This window comes from Cervus elaphus, chromosome 12 (genome assembly GCF_910594005.1).
Source record: "Cervus elaphus chromosome 12, mCerEla1.1, whole genome shotgun sequence".
Taxonomy (NCBI): domain Eukaryota; kingdom Metazoa; phylum Chordata; class Mammalia; order Artiodactyla; family Cervidae; genus Cervus; species Cervus elaphus.
Genome location: NC_057826.1, coordinates 27,171,387 through 27,194,495, shown reverse-complemented (window position 1 = coordinate 27,194,495; position 23,109 = coordinate 27,171,387). Strand labels below are relative to the sequence as shown.

The 23,109-nt window shown below is 35.3% G+C and overlaps 1 protein-coding gene across 1 annotated transcript in view; it reads right to left on the bottom strand.

The window, feature by feature from the left end:
• KCNH5 (potassium voltage-gated channel subfamily H member 5) overlaps window positions 1-23,109 on the bottom strand; it is a 348,488-nt gene that overhangs the window by 109,562 nt on the left and 215,817 nt on the right. The window lies entirely within an intron of this gene.

The window sequence follows — 23,109 nt, the reverse complement described above, 5'->3', positions numbered from 1 at the left end:
AAAAATACTTGAGAATGCCCCTCAGTAGGAGAACTGTCTGTATGCTCTGGATTTACATGAGCCAGCTTGGCTGGAAGATTAGCTTAATCTCATCAGAGACAACTACAGTTTGTCCCTCTGCCCCAGGGTAAACTCAATGCCAAACCTCTGACCTGAGCCATTAGTCTCCAGCACAAAGCCAAAATCTTTAGCCAAAAGACACTTTGCTCTGGGAAATCAAGCTGTAATTCTGTAATTTATAACAGAGCTCTCTATAAAATATTCCAGTTTCACCTTCTTAAATGCCAAGACCCTTCAAAATTGTACTGAAAACTCTCATTTAGACAAAGAATTTATTTGGTATTTAGTGATGTTTTATATCTGAACAAAATCTTTATGCAATTATTTTATTTTCATTTAGTGAATCCTTTAATGATATTAGCTTAGAAAATTGTAACTAATCTAATAAACTGAGAAAGCAGTATCAAAGAAGTAAAGGGAATAACTCCTTCCCTAAATTCACAATTCTATCAGTTTGCTATTTCATTTGCTCATTGGTTGATGGTCACCTATGAATTCTAGAATGAATGATTTGTCTTTCAGATATAGACAAAAATACATATATAGCCACTACCTTCAGAAGGTTCTAATTTTCTGATTAGGATAGTTTAGCAACAACAGTAACTAAAACTAATATATTTTATCAATGAAACATGAGTAAAATTCTGGGAAAGTCCAAAGACCTGAGTGACTCAGAAGTTATCTTACCCTGAATAGTCAGCAGCCTTCAGCCTATTTTTGAAATCGCAGTATCTAGTGAGTAGGAAACAAAATATCCCTCTTCTAAGGTTCAAATATAGCTTTGCGGGGATTTCAATATTGTTTTCTTAGATTCAATTGGTTTGCACTTTGAAAGAAATAGAAAATGACACCACTATTTTAATCCTTATGAAAATGATACAAAGCAGATCTTATCATTTCCATCTTAGAAAGTTGATCATAAATTCACGGTCTGGGTGACTTAAAGCTTCTTTGTTCTTTCTGTAACATAGCATTTTCTTATATCTGTTGGTTATTCGTATGTCTTTTATGGAGAAATGTCTGTTCATGACTTTTGTTTGTTTTTTAATTGGGTTATTTAGTTTTCTCACTACTAAGTTTTGTGAGTTCCTTATATATTTTGAATATTAATCTCTCATCAGATATAGGGTTTGTAAATATTTTTCGCCCATTCTATAAGTTGTCTTTTCACCGGTTATTTTCTTCCTTTGCTGTGCAGAGCCTTTTTAGTTTGGTATAGTCCCATTTACTATGTTTGGTTTTGTTGCCTGTGCTATTGTTTATATCCAAAAAAATCACTGCAAAGATTTAAACATAAGACCCGAAACTTTAAATTTCTTGGAAGAAAACCCAGGGGAAAGCTTCTTGACCTTGGTCTTAGCAATTTCTTAATTCATTTTGAGTTGATTTTTGTGCATGGTATCAGGTAAGAACCTGATTTCATTATTTCGCATGCAAATGTCCAATTTTCCAAACACCAATTATTGAAAAGACTACCCTTTCCTGGTGGCTCAGATGGTAAATCATCTGCCTACAATGCGGGAGACCCAGGTTCAATCCCTGGGTTGGGAAGATCCTCTGGAGAGGGAAATGGCAACCCACTCCTATATTCTTGCCTGGAAAATCCCATGGATGGATGGAGGAGCATGGTAGGCTATAGTCCACAGGGTCACAAAGAGTCGGACACGACTGAGCAACTTCACTATCACTACCCTTTCCTCATTGTGAATTTTTTTAATATAAGTTCATTTATTTTAATTGGAGGCTAATTACTTTACACTATTGTGTTGGTTTTGCCATACACTGACATGAATCCGCCACGGGTGTACATGTGTTCCCCATCCTGAACCCCCCTTCCACCTCCCTCCCCATCTCATCCCTCTGGGTCATCCAAGTGCACCAGCCCCGAGCACCCTGTCTCATGCATTGAACGTGGACTGGCGATTTGCTTCACATATGATAATATACATGTTTCAATGCAATGTTTCAATGTTCAATGTCATTCTCCCAAATCATCCCACCCTCACCCTCTCCCACAGAGTCCAAAAGACTGTTGTATACATCTGTGTCTCTTATGCTGTCTCGCATACAGGGTTATCATTACCATCTTTCTAAATTCCATATATATGCATTATTATACTGTATTGGTGTTTTTCTTTCTGGCTTACTTCACTCTGTATAATAGACTCCACTTTCATCTACCTCATTAGAACTGATTCAAATGTATTCTTTTTAATGGCTCCATTGTGAATTTTTGGCACCCTTATGAAAGATCAGTTGACTATCTATGTGCCAGTTTAATTCTGGGCTCTGTATTCTGTTCATTGGTCTATATGTCTGTCTTTATGCTTGCACCACATATTCTAACGACTGCATATTTTTAAATTATTTTGTTATCAGTTAAGTGTGATGTCTCCAGTTTTGTTCTTTCTCAAAATTGCTTTGGCTATTTGAAGTCCTTTGTGGTTCCATAATGAAACTGGATAAACAAGGTCAAACTGAACTTTGTTTTCCTATTAAGCCCAATAACATTTATGGTCTTGCCTTTCCCACTTATGTATTAATATGTTGGTCCATCTCTGTCATATATAATGCCTCCTCATATGTTTGGGACTATTTTTTAGATTTATTAACTTGTGCCACTGTGGCGCTAGTGGTAAAGAACCCACCTGCCAATGCAGCAGACAAAGAGAAATGGGTTCGATTCCTGAGTTGGAAAATACCCCTGGAGTAGGAAATGCAACCCACTCCAATATTCTTGCCAGGAGAATCTCCATGGACAGAGGACCTGGCCAGACACAACTGAAGTGACTTAGTATGTACACACACCATTACCATATGTTAATTTGATCATCCCTATGCCAAAATCGCACTCTTAATTACTATACATTACTGCTCCTCACTTCTATGATGCATGTCTCCACTACTCTAATAAATCTGCTTCTATTATATCAAGTCCACCAATATGTTCTATGTTGAAAAATTCAAGCAGAATTTTTCACATTTCATTTACATTTCTGGAGATTTCAAGATAGTTCATTTTCTGACTTCCATGAAATCAAATATTTCTGCTTTTGATCTGATATCATCAACCACTTTTCAATATTCTTTCAGGCCCTTTCTCATCTATTTCACCTAAATGTAGGAGCTTCTCAAAGCTTGATTTTATTCTCTTTTCTCTTTCCTAGCTACAGTGTCATTTTGAGTTATCACAGCAAAGTGCTTATGGCATTTTATATATTAACGACTTCCAAATTTGTATGTCCTATAAACATCAGAATTATACCTATTGATAAAATAAGTATTTACTGATCATATAACATGTACCAATCACTAGTCTAGGTGGTAATTATTTAGCAATGAACAAAAGACACAAAACCCCTTGCCGGTGTGAAATGTTTATTCTAATAGTGACACAACAAATAAAGAAATGAACTATATGTATAGTACTTAAGGTTGTGATAAGTTCTGTGAAGAAAATTAAATAATAGAAGGTACCTAAAGACTCTAAGGGTAGAGATGCTGCAATTTTAAATAGGATAGAAATCTGCAATTCTACTAGAGATGTAGTAATCTTAAGCAGAGGTCAGCCAACTAAGACCTGAGGGCCAAATGTGGACGGCCACCTGTGTTTGAATGGCCAGTGAGCTAAGAATGGGTTTTACATTTTTAAGTGATTAGTGAAAAAAAAAGAGGAAAGTAATGTTTTATGACATGTAAAAATACATGAAATTCAAATTAATGTGACTATAAACAAGATTTTAATGGGAAACAGCAATGTTCATTATTTACATTTTGTCTGTGGCTCTTTTCATGCTACAGTTGCAAAGCTTAGTAGTTGAGACAAAGACCACTTGGCCCACAAACTCTCAACTTTGCACTTTCCTGTCCTTTCCATAAAAACTTTGCTGATTCCTATCTTAATCAATACACCCTATTGTTTGCAAACAAAAAGGTTTGCATAACAAAGTCCTCTTTGGGTCTAATGGCAGCAGAAAGTATTTTAGAGTTTAGGCAAATATGTTTTCTTCCTTTAATAGACATTATTTCTCTTTTCTAATTCAGCTTCCCGGAAAAACAAAATCTCAATAAGAGCAAGTTTAACAAAAATTAGATTTCAGGTGGTTGGACACCTTTATTGTGTTTAATCCTTTCCTTGTAAATGTATGTGGAAGTGTTTATGCATGCCTTACATTGTCTTGTTTTATATTTGTTTTAATTTTATGAGAAGTTTAATTTTGTGTGAAAATGTATGCATATATGAACAAACAAGGATACATTTGATACACTATTTTAAAAGGTTACCCTTAAGATTATAGTAACAAAACTGCCTTACCCTATTATGGAATTTGGAATTAAGGGGTTAAACAAGTACAAGTACGTGTCCAAATTCATGAGGAGGTATATGCTCCTGGCGATGAAAATATTTTCTCAATTTATATAATATATAATATACACTATAAAGAAAATATGTAGTATCATTTGAAAGACTTTTCTCACATTTCTGTTTAAATAATTGTGCAGGAATTATTTATCTGGAAAATACATTTCTGTGAAATAACTCATGCTTTCACACTGACATTTTTATGTATCATTGCCAATAGTGAACAAAAGTATATTAAGATTAAGTGATATCAGGATACATGTTTTCTTAGTTAGAAAGTAAATGTCATATAATTAAGACTTGGGGTTTTCTATCAGTTCTTCTGAATCTTCTATAATATATTTTAAAACTAAGCTATCAAAAAGGAAAACTTAGACTGGGTTTTTTTTCATTTGCTTTTTTATTTTGGTTTTTGTTTTTGAATATCTTGTTGTCTTACTTTTGAACCTTTTACAATAGCCCTCAAAATGTCAGATAAATGAAATTCTTCCTCTGTGAATTTGTAGGAAGATTTTACTACAAGAACTTTCTTAAAACCAATTAAAGATAAATCTGTTATCAAATATACTAGCTCTAGTACTCCACTAAATTTTGATTACAGAATCAGGTCTTTTTTATTAAGTGTTATACATAAGTAACAAGTTCGATGATAGTACCACGACTAATATATTCATTCTGTACTTTCTTATTGTGGTACTATATGTTTCTTAGCTAAAATAAGACCTTATGGCTTTCTGAAATCTGTTCATTAAAACATTAAGTTTTTGTTTGTTTGTTTTTTTCAATTATTTTTATTAGTTGGAGGTTAATTACTTCGCAACATTGCAGTGGGTTTTGTCATACATTGATATGAATCAGCCATGGAGTTACATGTATTCCCCATCCCGATCCCCCCTCCCACCTCCCGCCCCCCCCCCACCCGATTCCCCTGGGTCCTCCCAGTGCACCTGGCCCGAGCACTTGTCTCATGCATCCCACCTGGGCTGGTGATCTGTTTCACCATAGATAATATACATGCTGTTCTCTCGAAACATCCCACCCTCGCCTTCTCCCACAGAGTCCAAAAGTCTGTTCTGTACATCTGTGTCTCTTTTTCTGTTTTGCATATAGGGTTATCATTACCATCTTTCTAAATTCCATATATATGTGTTAGTATGCTGTAATGATCTTTATCTTTCTGGCTTACTTCACTCTGTATAACGGGCTCCAGTTTCATCCATCTCATTAGAACTGATTCAAATGAATTCTTTTTAATGGCTGAGTAATATTCCATGGTGTACATGTACCACAGCTTCCTTATCCATTCATCTGCTGATGGGCATCTAGGTTGCTTCCATGTCCTGGCTATTATAAACAGTGCTGCGATGAACATTGGGGTGCACGTGTCTCTTTCAGATCTGGTTTCCTCAGTGTGTATGCCCAGAAGTGGGATTGCTGGGTCATATGGCAGTTCTATTTCCAGTTTTTTAAGAAATCTCCACACTGTTTTCTGTAGTGGCTGTACTAGTTTGCATTCCCACCAACAGTGTAAGAGGGTTCCCTTTTCTCCACACCCTCTCCAGCATTTATTGCTTGTAGACTTTTGGATAGCAGCCATCCTGACTGGTGTGTAATGGTACCTCATTGTAGTTTTGATTTGCAAAACATTAAGTTTTTAAGGGAACTGAAGCTCTTAAAGGAATTTAAGAAAATAAAATTTGCATGTTTTTTTTCAAAATGTACATACTAAACATCTGCACAAATGAAAGCAGTTTTTCTTAACCCCAGTACAAACAAGAATACAAGATCTCTTGTTTCAGTATTGAAAACCCTGCTGCCGCTTTTTAGTTGCTAAGTTGTGTTTGGATCTCTGTGACCCAATGGACTGTAGCCCACCAGGCTCCTCTATCCATGGCACTTCCCAGGCAAGAATATTGGAGAAAGCGCCATTTCCTTCTCCAGAGGATCTTCCTGACCCAGAGACTGAACCTGTGTTTCAGTATTAATCTAACACTCATCCCATTTTAAGCAGCATAAGCTCACTAAAATTCCAATTTTCATTGTTCTTTGCTGTAGTTTTACCAATTCAGTCTAATAAAATTACATATCTCCTATTGATAATTAAAAACAACACTGGTCACAATAATGCTATTAGTTTGCTTCAGGGTATTTACAAGGTAGTAGCTGAAAATCACCTCATTATAACACGTATATATGTGGCTCAGAGGGTAAAGAACCCAACTTGAAGGCAGGAGACCTGGGTTGGAAAGATTACTGGGTTGGGAAGATTCCCCTGGAGAAGGGCATGGCAACCCACACAGTATTCTTGCCTGAAGAATCCCCATGGACAGAGGTGCCTGGTGGGGTTGCAAAGAGTTGGACACGACTGAGCAACTACGCACAGCACAGCACAACATGTACATAAGAATTCAGCTAAATCACAGAGCACAGTAGATTTAGGAGTAGCACATTCACTCACCATTCTCAATGCAAGCAGAATCAGCCTTCTCTATGTTAAGAAAGAATACCAAAGATTTTTTTTTTTTTAATTTCTTCTTTTACACTGAATGCTAACACTTCAAAATTATTTAGATTTTTATTAGGGGTTAGAAAATATTAATAATTCACACAATTATTTTTCTGCCTCCCCCACTAGTCCATAGGTTTTGTAAGGCAGAGACCTTACCTATCTTGTTCAGTTTCATCTCCAGGGCCTGGTATAGTGTCTGGAACACAAATTTAGATTGAGTGGTGCAGGGCAAAGAGCATGAAATTTGGAATTAGAACCCTAAGAAACAGAATCAAATTCTGACTCGCCATTATATTCATAAATGTGTGTTCTGTTACCCTTCAATTCTTAGTCTATACATTCTTCCAGGTTCTCCAGACCTGGGGGCCAAGTGCCACTTGTGTAATTATAAAAGATTGTCAGTAGGTCAAAGAGAGTGAAATTGACTTGATCAGTCTGCTAGACTTGGAGTCCTGTAGGATATGCACTCTCCCACTCACCACTGAAATTCCAGAGAGTAGAACAATGTCTTTATTATAAATAGAGGTTTAATCAACAGTTATTATTAAATACTGGAGCAGGAAACAAATCTTTAATGTATTGATAAATCCAACCTACACATCAATATGTTTCTAAATATTTATGCATTCTTAACTAAACTTCTCAGAATTTCACCTCCATTTAAAAAGAATTTTCCATTTTCCCTCTAACCACACAATATTTTATTACAGTTAATAAGCCATTATTAAATCAAAATCCCTCTAACAGAGCATTTAAATGATAATGAAGTGTTACCATGAACAGTAAAGAGGATTTTGAGTTTGAGGTTTTAGTTTCATTTGCTTCCTTCCTTACCATATGGAAGGATGGTTCTCAATGGTCTTGAGAATGGCTAAATAAATAACTTACTTCTAATCATACTGTGATTTATTGAAGTATATCAACCATTTAAAAATGCTAAAATTATGCAACCATTGATTTAACTACTTTTCAAGGTACTCTGAAGTCAAGTAATAACTGTCAGATTAAATGGGCATGGTTCTCTTGAAGGTTCTTGCATTTAAATTGTGCCATTAAACAAGAGGGATCTTAATGGAAACAATGGGTATAACTGAGTGACTAGGCTGGCTTGTTTCTCCTCTTAGAGTAACTGTTTTTTCCCTCAGAAAACTGCTTTTGCTTTCCAATAATTTCAATTTTGCTTTCCATTAATTTCTCATTTATTGTCAAGCTAAAGTTAGATACAAGGATTACAATATTAAACTATTAACTGAGACCCTATTTTCTGATTTTTCCTGATAAAAAGAAACTACTGATATTTCTCAAAAAATCTTTCCAAAATTTAATTTTGGAAATGGAAAGATCATTAAGCATAATACCCTTTAAGTGTATCCATGTTGTTGCAAATATGTGGAATCTAAAAAAATAAAACCAGTGAATATAACATAAAAGAAACAAACCCACAGATGTAGAGAGCAAACTAGTGGTTACCAGTGGGAAGATGGAAGAGGGGAAGAGGAAAGACAGGGGAAAAGGATTAAGAGGCACAAACTACTATGTATAAAATAATAAAAATATACTACTTTGTATAAAATAAATAAGCTACAAGCATGTATTATATGGCACAGGGAATATAGCCAATATTTAAAATATTATAAATAGAGTATAACCTTTAAAAACTGTGAATCACTAGGTTGTACATCTAAAACTTATACTGAACTTTTACAAATATACCTAAATTTAAAAACAATTTAAAGATCATGAAAGAATATATATTCTGAGACCAAATGTGTTTAAGTGATTGGTCATTCGCTGGAAAATGCAACTTGACTGGAAGGCCAGCTGACTAGAACTCAAGTCTCCTTACTGCTGATCTAGCATTTTGTTCCTCATACTCACCTACACTACCTCCAGTTTGCACCCAAACTACAGAATTTTTATCTTCACATTGGCTTCTAAGAGTGGAACCTCTAACTCTGCAGTAGAAGACCCATTTCCTGTATCTTTAATTGCTTCTCATGAGCTCACCATATCTCATCTGACAACCTGTACAAGTTTTCAGATGGCCTCTGTGGTATGTTTTAACTCTGAGATTATGACAATGCAACTCCAATAAAAAGCTAAGGGGATTTATCTGTGGAAGATGATAAGTAGAAAGGATAGGGAAACACTGCTTGGAAATGTAAACATGTGAAAAAATAGGAACAGATAAGATGTGATAAGGAGATCCTTGTCTACTAGATAACAATATGCAACAAGGGATACAGTGGCTAAAAGCATAGCATCTGTAATACCGATCTGGTCCAAATCCAAGTTTCAACATGTGTGATCTAAAGCACAGCTGCTAAAGAAACTGCCTGCATGCAGGAGACCTGGGTTCGATCCCTGGGTTGGGAAGATTCCCCTGGAGAAGGGAAGGACTATCCAGTATTCTGGCCTGGAGAATTCCATGGGCTGTGTAGTCCATGGGGTTGCAAAGAGTCGGACACGACTGAGTGACTTTCGCTTTCACTTTCAAAGCAGTCATTTACTCTCTTACAGCATAGTTTCCATATTAATAAATGAGAATGATTATGGTATTTACGTGTTGGAAAGAATAAAAATTCACATAATAAAACTGTCTATTAAATTCATGAAGATTAAAAGAAGATCAATGCCTGCTCTTAACAATGCTATTCTGAAAAAGGACACACATAAACTTATGTTGGTTACAGCTCATTTGATCTTTTAGAAGAAATAAACAATAAAAATAATATAAACTTTAAAATGTGCGTACCCTTTGACTGACAAGCTCCATTCTCAGTGTTTACCTTAATATAATTCTTAGCCATCTTAAATATCCAATACTAGAATATTCTTAAAATATGACATATTCTTTAAACAGACTACAAATGGGTAGGTGGCGTATAAGTGAAGTGAAAGTCGCTCAGTCGTGCCTGACTTTTTGCGACCACATGGACTATACAGTCCGTGGAATTCTCCGGGCCAGAAAATTGGAGTGGGTAGACTTTACCTTCTCCACGGGATCTTCCCAACCCAGGTTTCAAACCCAGGTCTCCAACCCAGGTCTCCCACACTGCAGATGGATTCTCTACCAGCTGAGACACAAGGGAAGCTCCAGAATACTGGAATGGGTAGCATATAACATAAAGCGTTTCACAAAATCACACAGAATAAATGTGGCAAGCTATATTCCTGTGAATGATAGGATTATGGGTGATTTATAATAGTTTATCCAGGTGTCAGTGATGGACAGGGAGGCCTGGCCAGCTGCGGTTCATGGGGTCGCAAAGTGTCAGACATGACTGAGCGACTGAACTGAACTGATTCTTTCTCTAGCTCTCATTTCTTATTTTATATAACAGTCATGCATCACTATTAAACATTTGGGGAAAAATGGTTAGAAAAATATTTTTCTTCTAACATTTATTCATTCATGGTAGAAATGATGATAACAGAATGTTTAACGTCTACTCTGGTCATGAATGTATTCTCTAATATTTGTCTACAAAAGCAGCAGGCCTATTTATAAGCAAATATATGCTAATTAATTTAATCAGGATTGGGAAACCAAGGGAGTCAATATGTTCCCATATGCATTGTTACTGCTTTTAGAATAAGATTTATAGTCAATATGAATGTTCAGTTCAAACTATTTGATAGCACATATAATGTACAATCTAGGTGAAGTTAATTATTGATTTGAGTAATTAATGGACTAACTAGATCTTTGCTTTTTCTTCTCTTTTCCCCCATTTTCTGACCAATCAATTGAAGATAAGCGCAAAGCTAATTTGAGTTTCATTATAAAATTCATGAAGTTTCCTTTTGTAACAAACTTTTATGTCCAAATTTTATTTCTTTCTCTATTGCCTTCTTTAAACCACATCTTCCAATCCAAAGTAGATTTACTCTCTCTCCTTTTATTTTTAAATATTCCATAGCTCCCTGTATTGTATTTCGAGTCCTCACAATTTGGAATCACACACTTATCTCTGTGGTTATTTAAGCCTTTCCTCTCACAATAAACTCAGAGCAACACAAAAGCAGAAACTATGTTTATTTACTACTCCATAGCAATTACAATATCCTACAAAACTATGTTTTCTTTTTCTTTCTTTTTATCAACTTGATTTACAATATCATATTTGTTCCAGGTGTGTAACATAGTGATTCAAAATTTTTATAGATTATACTCAATTTAAAGTTATTATAAAATACTGACTATATTCCCTGTGCTCTATAATACATCCTTGTAGGTTATTTATTTTATGCATAGTAGTTTATACCTCTTAATCTTCTATCGCTATGTTTCCCCTCCAGTCTTCCCTCTCCCCACCAGTAAAAGTAGTTTTCTCTCTATGAGTCTGTTTGTTATATTCATTTGCTTTATTTTTTAGGTTGCATATATAAAGCGAAAACATACAGTACTTGTCTCTTTCTGTCTGACTTACTTCACTAAGTGCAATATCCTCCAGGTACCCCCATGTTGCTGCAAATGGTAAAATTTCAATCTTTTTACGGCTGAGTAGTATTCCATTGTGTGTGTGTGTGTGTGTGTGTCTGTGGCATGTCATCTTCATTCATTCACATGTTGATGAACATTTAGATTACTTCCATACCTTGGCTGTAGTAAGTAGTACTGCTATAAACACTGAGGCACATGTATCTTTACAAATTAAGTGTATTTCTTTTCTTTGGATATGTACCCTGGAGAACAATTGCTAAATCATATATTAATAGCAGTTCTATGTTTAGTTTGCTGAGGAACCTCCATACTGTTTTTTATAGTGTCTGTATCAGTTTACATTCCCACCAACAGTCTATTAGGGTTCACTTTTCTCTACAACCTTGCCAACTTCTGTTATTTCTGGTCTTTTTGATAACAGCCATTCTGATGGGTATGAGGTGATATCTCATTGCTGTTTTGATTTGCATTTCTCTAATGATTAGCATTTTTGCATGTGCCTGCTGGTCACCTATACATCTTCTCTGGAAAATGTATATTCAGATCTTCATATACTTTTTAATAAAGTTGTTTTATATTTTTATATTAAACTGTATAGGCTATTAATATATTTTGGGTATATAAATATATATAACAAACATATATATTTGGGTATATATGATATATAACAGTCATATCATTTGCAAATACTTTCTTCCATTCAGTAGATTATTTTTTCACTTTGTTAATGTTTTCCTTTTGTATGTAAAGTTTTTCAGGTTTAATTAGGCCCCATTTGTTAATATTTGCTTGTTTAATTTGCCTTAGGAGACAGATCCAATAAGAATATCGCTACAACCTATATCAAAGAGTTTTCTGCCTATGTTTTATTCTAGGAGTTTTATGGTTTCCAGTCTTATAGATCTTTAAACCGTTTTGAGTACTTTTTAATATGGTGTCAGGAAATGTTCTAATTTCATTCTTTTACATGTGACTGACCAGTTTCCCCAGCATCACTTACTGAAGGCTGCCTTTTCCCCATTATATATTATTTTTAAGCTTTTTACTGCTTAAGAGTTCACTTTATTTTTGTTGGAATATAATTACTTCACAATGCTACATTGGTTTCTGGTGTACAATATTGTGAATTGGATACACATATATATATATATACACACACACACACATATATATATATATCCTCTTCCTCTTGTGCCTCCCTCCCACCCCCCAACTCCACCCCTCTAGATCATCCACTGTGTGTTCTTGCCTCCTTTGTTGTAGGTTAACCTATTATAGAGGTGTGGGTTTATTTCTAAGCTCTCTATTCCATTCCACTGATTTACGTGTCTGTTTTTGTGCCAGTACAATACTATTTGGATCACTGTAGCTGTCGTATAGTCTGAATTCAAGGAGTGTGATACTTCCAGCTCTGTTTTCCTTTCTCAAGATGGTTTTGTCTACTGGGTCTTCTGCATTTCCATACAAATTTTTGAGATTATTTAGTCTAGTTCTGTGAAAAAAAAAAAAACCCTTGGTATTTTGATAGGAACTGCATTGAATCTGTATATTGCTTTGGATGGTATGGTCATATTAGCAACATTAATTCTTTCAATTCATGAACATGGTATGTTTGAGTCATCTTCATTTTCTTTCATCAGTATCTTAAAATTTTCCAAGTACAAATCTTTCATCTCCTTAGTTAGATTTATTCCTAGGTATTTTGTCCTTTTTGATAGGATTGCTTTCTTATTTTCTCTTTCTGATAGTTTGTTGTTGTTGTTCAGTCACCCAGTCATGTCCAACTCTTTGTGACCCCATGGACTGCAGCATGCCAAGCTTCCCTGTTCTTCACCATTTTCCAAAGATTGCTCAAATTCATTGACCCTGAGTCAGGGATGCCATCCAACCATCTCATCCTCTGTCGTCCACTTCTCCTCCCACCTTCAATCTTTCCCAGCATCAGGGTCTTTTCCAATGAGTCAGTTCTTTGCATCAGGTGGCCAAAGTATTAGAGCTTCAGCTTCAGCTTTAGCATCAGTCCGTCCAATGAATATTCAGGGCCGATTTCCTTTAGGATTGACTGGTTTGATGACCTTGTTGTCCAAGTTTGTTGTTAGTGAATAGAAATGTAACAGATATTTGTATATCAATTTTGTATTCTGCAACTTTACCAAATTCATTGATGAGGTATAGTAATTTTTTGCAGGTATCTTTAGGATTTTATATATAGTATCATGTCATCTGCAAATAGTGACAATTTTACCTCTTTTCCGATTTGTATTCCTATAATTTCTTTTTCTTGCCTGGTGACCTTGGCCAGAATCTCCAATAGTATATTGAATAAAAGTGGAAAAAGTGAGCACCCTTGTCTTATTCCTGATTTTAGTGTAAATGTTTTCAGCTTTTTACCATTCAGTATGATGTTAGCTGTGGGCTTATCATAATGGCCCTTAATATGTGAGGTGTTCCTTCTGTACCAACTTTTTGGAGTTTTTTCATAAATGGATGTTGAATTTTGTTGAATTCACAAGCTCTTCCTACACCTATAGAGATTATCATCATATGACTTTTTATTCTTTAATTTTTTAATGTGAGAGATCACATTGTTTGATCTGTGAATGCTGAACCATCCTGGCATCTATAGGATAAATCCCACTTGACTGTGGTATATGATCCTTTTTATATACTGTTGAATTTGGTTTAGGGTTGAATTTGATTCATAGGATGAATTCATTGAATTCATTCATAGAATGAATCTGAAAGCATTCCATCCTCTGCAAATTTCTGAAATAGTTTGAGAAGGATAGATTAACACCTGAACATTCTCTAAATATTTGGTAGAATTGAGCAGTGAAGTCATTTAGTCCTGGAATTTTGTTTGCTGGGAATTCTTTTATTACTGATTGTTTCATTACTGGAAATTTTCCTGTTCATATATTCTAGTTCCTCCTGGTTCAGTCTTGGAAGATTGTACGTTTATAGGAAATTGTCCATTTCCTCTAAGGTGTCCACTTTATTGGCATATAAGTATTTGTAGTAACCTCATATGATCCTTTACATTTCTGTGATGCTGGGTGTAACTTCCTTTTCATTACTGACTTTATTGACTCAGGCCCTCTTTCTTTGTTTCTTGCTATGACTGGCTAAAGGTTTATCAGTTTTGCTTATCTTTTCAAAAAATCAGCTTTTCGTTTACTAAAAAATATTTTTTCAGTCTAATTTTTCCTGCTCTAATCTTTATGACTTCTTTTCTTCTACTAACTTTGGAGTTTGTTTTTTCTTCTTTTACCAGTATAAGGTTAGGTTGTTTATTTAATATTTTTCTTGTCTCCTGAAGTAGGCTTGTATTGCTATATACTTCCCCCTTACCACTGCTTTTCCTGTATCCCATAGACTTTAGATTGCTATGTACTCATTTAATTTGTCTCAGGGTATTTTTTTTTATTTCTTCTTTGAATTCTACATGATTCACTTCTTTAGTAGCATATTGTTTAGACTTCCTGTGTTTGTGTATTTTTTGCAATTTTATCTTATAGTTGATTTCTAGTCTCAAAGTATTATGGTCAGGAAAGATGCTTGATGTGATTTCAATCCTCTTAAACTTACTGAAAGTTTTGTGAACTATCATATTATCCATCTTGGAGAATGTAAAATCATGTTTCCCTTTGATGCAGATGTAAATTTTAAAAGATAGCCATTTTCCTTTTCGTAAATTCTACCATAGCATCAATGCTTCCTTAATTGATGTCTTCTATGTCTTGGAGATAGACCAGCAGAAATTAGGGAACCAAAAACTTCCACAAGGAAGTTTGAGATATAAATAAATAAGAAAGTATGTTAATATAGGAAAAGAAGAGAATGTTAAAATGTCTCAAAACAGATCAGTACCCAAAAGAAGTAAAATTTAGAGAAAGATGCTAAATTGCACAGCAATACGTCTCGCTCCTTAACTTCCAGGAACATGTGCAGAGGAGGGAATGAAGCAGCATCTCAGGCAATTGTCAGTGAACAACTACAGGAATTTCTTTCTTAAATAACAAATATTCATTTTCTTGTAATGTATTTACTCTATTTGCTCCACCCTCTTGCTGCCTTCTGCTGTGCCAGACAGGGATGATCATGGTTATCCAGCACTACTAATAAAGAAGCTAAAAGTAGCTTTTCATACTTCATAAACTATGAATGATCAAAATAAAAGCTATCAGCCTGAGCCAAAAAATAGGCATTTTTTAAGCCATTATCATAAAAACCAGGAAAGAGATGGGAAAGTGAATGAAGTATAGAAAATCACATGTCCTGAAATAAAAATAAAAAATAAAACAGGTATCCTGGAGTGTGAGGTCAAGTGGGTCTTAGGAAGCATCACAAAGCAAGCAGAGGTGGTGGAATTCCAACTGAGTTATTTCAAATCCTAAAAGATCATGCTGTTAAAGTTCTGCACTCAAAATTCTTAAAGAGATGGGAATATCAGACAACCTTACCTGCCTCCTGAGAAACCTGTATATAGGTCAAGAAGCAACAGTTAGAACCAGACATGGAAATATGGACTGGTTCCAAACTGGAAAAGGAATACATCAAGGCTGTATATTGTCACTCTGCTTATTTAACTTATATGCAGAGCACATCATATAAAATGCTGAGCTGGATGAAACATAAGCTGGAATCAAGATTGCTGAGAGAAATGTCAATAACATCAGATATGCACATGACATCACTCTAATTGCAGACAGCAAAGAGGAAGTAAAGAGCCCCTTGATGAAGGTGAAAGTGGAAAGTCAAAAGCCTGGCTTAAAATTCAGAAAATTAAGATCATGGAATCCGGTCCCATCACTTCATGGCAAATAGATGGGGGAATGATGGAAACAGTGACAGACTATTTTCTTGGGCTCCAAAAGCACTGTGGATAGTGACTACAGCCATGAAATTAAAAGACATTTGCTCCTTGGAAGAAAAGGTCTGACAAACCTAGACAGTATATTGGAAAGACTACTTTTTCGACAAAGGTCAATACAGTCAAAGCTATGGTTTTTCCAGTAGTAATGTATGGATGTGAGAGTTGGACCATAAAGAAGGCTAAAGAATTGATGCTTTTGAACTGTGGTGTTGGAGAAGACTCTTGTGAGTCCCTTGAAATTCAATAAGATCAACCCAGTCCATCCTAAAGGAAATCAACCCTGAATATTCATTGGAAGGACTGATGCTGAAGCTGAAGCTCCAGTACTTTGGCCACCTGATGCAAAGAGCCAACTCGGTAGAAAAGACCCTGTTGCTAGGAAAGATTGAAGGCAAGAGGAGAAGGGGATGACAGAGGATGAGATGGTTGGATGGCATCCTCAACTCAGCTGACATGAATTTGAGCAAGCTCAGTGAATGGTGAAAGACAGGGCAGCCTGGCATGCTGCAGTCCATGGTGTTGCAAATAGCTGGACATGACTGAGCGATTGAACAACAACAGTATCAACAACAGAAATAACAGGAGTGGAAGCTTTTTTTTAAGCTTATTTTATAAAATCCAGCCATTTAAACAATCCTACCTTTATCTAATAGACTGCAAAAATTGTGGGAAACAGTATAATATCATTCATGAAGTAAGTATTTTGATGGCCATTTCTACAGATTTGTTGTAGTAAGTTTAGAGCGTTTAAAAACAGAGCAATCAAGGTGGCTTAGTACAAAATAATAACTTGTTTACAAACACCTACTCATACTGTAACACCACCTACAGCATCCATGGATTCATTCATCATTTAATTTTTTTCACCAAAGTCCAAAATATATTTATTTTCATTAATGGTGTATGTACATAAAAATATTTTATTCATTCAAATTGTCCTCCAACTGAGGTTCTATTTTCATCTATATTTAAAGACAACAGTATGCAGTGAATAACAAGCAAAGACTGCAATTAAAAATGGTGCCATGTATAACCTAATTCTTATAATTTATGATTGGTAAAGGAAGAAATCAAAAGTAACCACAATAAATAAAATTATTTGATATCGTGTATTATTGCTTATCTTATGCAAGCCCTATGTGCACACTTTTCATACTCTAACCAACTAAGTGATGGTAATGTCCATTGTGGATGTGAGTTTCATAAAAGCATCGAAAGCAATTCTCACATCAAGATAAATCCAGGCTACTGAGCAAGTCATCAGTGGTCTTACATGAACAACTCCTCACTCCTGGACTACAGCTATCAAATGATTCCTTAGTCCCTTCCTCAGAGGCTATGACAAGAATGTTGAGAAAATGAAATACAAACTAGCCCACTCTAATGCACTAAGGTAATTTCAACATGATACATAAAAAGTGCACTAAATATTATTCTTAGGGAATGATTTGAGCCACTCTGGTTTTAACCTGTTATACAATGTCTCCCTACCCTTCCTGGAGGAAAATAATACTGCCTACTACTTGACACACACAAAATTTACTACTAATTATATTAGCTAACAATAAAATAAAGCTGGCATTGGAGTACTCTTAAAATATTTCAAAAGCCATGACACATCAAACATAACTTGATGTTTCAAATTACTATCACAGAAAATATTACCTAAAATTCCTATCCACTTACAATGTTTCTAATAAACTCTTGAATGTTATTTTGTTTAACTTCTGATTCATGAAAGGAAAAATATAATTGAGGTTTTAGATAAAGTCTACCTTTTCAGATAATGCCTTCAGGTCAGCTAGAAAAGTGTGAATGCTTACCCTGTAATTTTTCAAAAAGTAACAACTGAGAAGCACATGCACGTATGACAATAATTAAGTTTCCTTGCCATGTTAAGGTATAGATAGAAAAGTCACAGTTTTCAGATATTTGGAGCATGTTACTTTCACACAACAGGCTGAAGTATAGTTTCCTAAAATAACAGACTACCCAAAGTCTCTTCTGCTCAACAAGCTGTTTATTTAAAAACCACAGGAAAAAAATGCTAGCTGTCCCATGGGCTTGGCCTGTCTTAGCCCCATCAGAGATTCTGAATTCTCAAGATTATGTTTAGGATGGTGTTTGTTATGCCACATTGGAAAAGCCAGTTAGTTTCATGTGTAAAACTACAGCCATAGATGTACTAATAAAAATTATTGAGAAATAATTATTGAATCATTATTGTATTTTATTATATAATATTCAATAAAGGATCTCTTGAATATATGTTTTTTAATTGTAAAATGGTTATGATATTTAATGGTACTCTAAATCATTCAGATACAATTAGCATGTAGTTTTAGGGTCAGGACCTCAAAATTCACTTTGCACTGTGTTCTGTCTATATCCTTTACTGGCAGGGAGTTAATTTCTGCCTGATGCAGACAGAGCACTGCATCTTTAAATAGTTCAAATATCTCAGGTTACCCATCATACCTCTTTCCAAAATCTTTAATTATCCAAACTAAGTATTCATATTTCTTTCAACTATTCATCTTATAACAAGATTCCCAGAAATTTATGTTATCATGATTATCTCTCATAAGGGTACTGTCATTTGATAATATTTCTTTAAAATATTCAGCTAAACATAATATTTTGCCTATGATATGAATGGCATGGACTATATTGGGATGATTGTTACCTCCCTTGACCCAAATGCAAAAGTCCTATTAATTCATGTTAAGATCAATTCAGTTTTGTTTAACTATCTTCACATGTGTATGCTTATATGGCATCTTCAACCACACGAGGCTCTTCTTAGAAAGTTAGTGCCTTCACTTGGGTTCAGCTATGCCTTGCTATAGAAACTTCTTGAAGTATTTAAATAAATTAAATTTTGAACCAAGATAATGACACCATGAATAAATAAGAATGTCATCCCTGTTTTTCACATTTAGGAGTACAAAGAAATATTTAGACAGGCTTTTCTAAATTGAAAAACACATATATATAAGTAAACAAATTAAAAGAAAGTTAGGACTATGAAGAAAGCTGAGCGCCGAAGAATTGATGCTTTTGAACTGTGAGGTTGGAGAAGACTCTTGAGAGTCCCTTGGACTGCAAGGAGATCCAACCAGTCCATCCTAAAGGAGGTCAGTCCTGGGTGTTCATTAGAAGGACTGATGCTGAAGCTGAAACTCCAATACTTTGGCCACCTCATGCGAAGAGTTGACTCATTGGAAAAGACCCTGATGCTGGGAGGGATTGGGGGCAGGAGGAGAAGGGGACGACAGAGGATGAGATGGCTGGATGGCATCACTGACTCAATGGACATGAGTTTGGGTAAACTCCGGGAGTTGGTGATGGATAGGGAGGCCTGGTGTGCTGCGATTCATGGGGTCGCAAAGAGTTGGACATGACTGAGCAACTGAACTGAACTGAATTTGTAGAAAAAAAATATATATTGCCTACTATATTTGGAAGAAGTAAAGTGCTTCTGTGATAGGTATGCTTTTAAAATAATCCAAGATTTTAACATATTCAAAATCAATTTCTTTATATTCTAAAGGCATAAATCTGCCTGAATGTTTTGCATAATTCTGCCAGAACTTTTCATATAATGGGATCTGCTTACTGATACTTCATGCTTATTACAAAACACGTGAAACAAGAAATGAAGACCAAAGAACTTTTTTCTTATTAAGATTTTTCAAAGAATATATTAGAAAAAATGTGTTAAGACAGTGGAAAATAAAAAATGGTAAGGTTTTAAACTTTATTCTACAAAACAAGCAGAAAATAAATCCAGTATTATGAGAAATATGTGGTCCCAACATAATACAAGTTATATATTTTTTCATATAGTCCTAAAGCTGAAAATAAACTCTCTAGGCATTTAGATCGTTTAAATCATTTCTCAGAAAAGTTACCTCAAACTGTCGGATAGACTTTTTTTAGGTTTAACTATCATCATTTCTATTTCCCCCCTATGATTTGCTCTTTCCCTTTTAAATCCTCTCATTCCACCCATTTCTCTTGTCTTTTAAGTGCACAGAATGTTACCAAGTAGCAAAGCCCAGAGGATGGATTTTGGTTATTGAATTTTAAAAGAAACTGAAGCAATTATAGTAATTAGTAGTCAATAAAATACTTTCAACCAAATAAAATTAATCTAGATACTGTTCAATATTTTTAAATTTCCTAAGGCAACCTTTCATGATAAAAATGCTACAACTTCACATCAGTACTGATCTTAATGCCACAACTTGTGTTAGAGAAAGCATTATTCACAAAAGACAAGTTAAGACTGAATTAAATCACAAGTGATCAATTTGCTTGTGGGTTTAAAGCTGAATTCAAAAAAAAAAATCTATAAACCAAAATATGTGGAAGTGGTAGAATGAAATCTCAGTAATTGGGGTGAAGGTTTTCTCTAATTAGCTGCAATGCATCATTAAATTCTACAGTACCAGCAGCTTAAAAATAATATAGCTGTTTTAAAACCAACAAGAGAAGCATTAGAACAAAGATTTTGTTTTACACATTATTTTTGTCCCAGAAAATAATACTGAAGTGGGTAGTAGCCATCCCCTTCTCCAGGGGATATCCTGACCCAGGGATCAAACCTGGGTCTCTGCATTGCAGACAGATTTTTTTAAGATCTGAGCCACCAGAGAAGCCCAGTATCAAACAGCATAACTCTTAAAAACCAGATGTTGTTTACTAAAGCTATCTTCAAGTAAATCCATATTTCTAAGATTATTTCTACAACTATAAGATTTTTGTGATTACTGTCATCAAACTTTCATTTTCTTTTATCTATCTTATTTTAACAGACTCAAGCAATGTCATTCCTATTATGAAAAGTAAAGATGAATTATATAACAGATAGATACATGGATGGATAAATGGATGGATGGATGGATTAGATAAATAAGATGAAAAGAGATACAACAGAGAAACAGAAAATATAGAAAGCTTGGTTGCTGTTCTGAAAATAATTTATAAAGGGACAGGGGAGGATGCACAGATCAATCACTTGGCTACAAAATAACTCACATAGGACAAAAGAGAGTGACTTTAACAAAGTAATAGGAATGGAGGTGGTGAGAAAGCACATCCATGATTTTGTTTTATCCAACAGCTAATTCATGTAAATATTTTTACTTATTTCTTTAAAAATATTTTCATGTGAATAAAAATTTTATTTCAATTTTAATATTAACTTCATCTTTTTTCCCTAACACTCCATTTTCCATGAATATTCTACCAATCAGAAGTACATTTCTGTGACCACAAATAGTGAATAGCAAACAACCAAAACAATGTCCATACTAAGAACTACATTGTGGATGCCCTTCCATGCACACCCAATGCCAGTGTATCAATGCCCTAACTGTATCAGGAAGAACTACATTGTGGATGCCCTTCCATGCACACCCAATGCCAGTGTACCAATGCCCTAACTGTATCAGGAAGCAGACAGGTAAGTAGGTACTCGAGGGGAGGCTTGCGAGAATCTGTTGATTCCATTATTGAACTAACCCAGCATCTGGGAATTCAGAGAAAGAGAAAGGAACTCAAAGATCAGATCTGTACCAGATCTGTGGCATAGGCTCTGGGTTTATGTAAAGAGCTATCATTCCAACATTTTACTGGTGTTTTCTGTCAGCAACCATAAGACCCCACTGAATTTTCTGGAAAGAAAAGCTTCTGACCAAGATACTGATTGACAAGGTAAATGGTTGCCTCTGAGAGCAGTTTCACTGAGTGTGGACCTCAAAGAATATTCTGCATTTGGCAATTTAAACACTGATTCTCACATGCACCTCTGAGGAAGATTCTTTTCCTTCTTTGGATTCCCTCACTAATATCCTTATATCGGTTCATGCACACATTAATCAAATTCCACAGATGTGCAATCTGTCCTTTTCCCCTCTGTGGTCACATATTTCACATTAAGGGACCATTTAATTGCATCTTGTAAACTGTGGGGAAATGAGCAAATCTCACCTGCTTTCATAATTCTTCCACACAGCTATCCTCCAGAATCTCACTTGCACTCTCTGCAGGCTTCCCTTCTTCAACTCTTACTTTTCAAGTCCATTCCCTTCAACTCCCCTCAGCCGTTCTGCCCCTAACAACACCTGTTCTGGCTTAAAACTTCCTATTTGCTTCATGAAATTCCCCTAACTAAACATCTACTTTGTTCGTTGGTTCTTTCACCATGACAGTGACAGAAATACTACGTCAACCTCCTATGATTAAAAACACAAAATTTGTGGGAAATGGCAAGGAAGATTATATGCTGGTTTGTTGTTGTTCAGTTACTCAGTCATGTCCAACTCTTTGCAACCCCATGGACTGCAGCATGCCAGGCCTCTCTGTCCTTCACCGTCTCCTGGAGCTTGCTCAAATTCATGTCCATTGAGTTGGTGATGCCATTCAACCATCTCATCCTCTGTCATCCCCTTCTCCTCCTGCCTTCAATCTTTCCCAGCATCAGGGTCTTTTCTAATGAGTCAGTTCTTTGCATCAGCTGGCCAAAGTACTGGAGCTTCAGCTTCAGCATCAGTCCTTCCAATGACCATTCGGAACTAATCTCCTTTAGGATGGACTGGTTGGATCTCCTTGCAGTTCAAGGGACTCACAAGAGTCTTCTCCAGCACCACAGTTCAAAAGCATCAATTCTTTGGCACTCAGCCTTCTTTATGGTCCAACTTTCACATTCATACATGGCTACTGGGAAAACTATAGCTTTGACTATATGGACTTCTGTTGGCCAAGTTATGCGCTGATTACCATATGTCAAAAATGTGCTGATTACCAAATGTACTGATTACCATAGGGCAAAAATCAGTAGCTAAAAA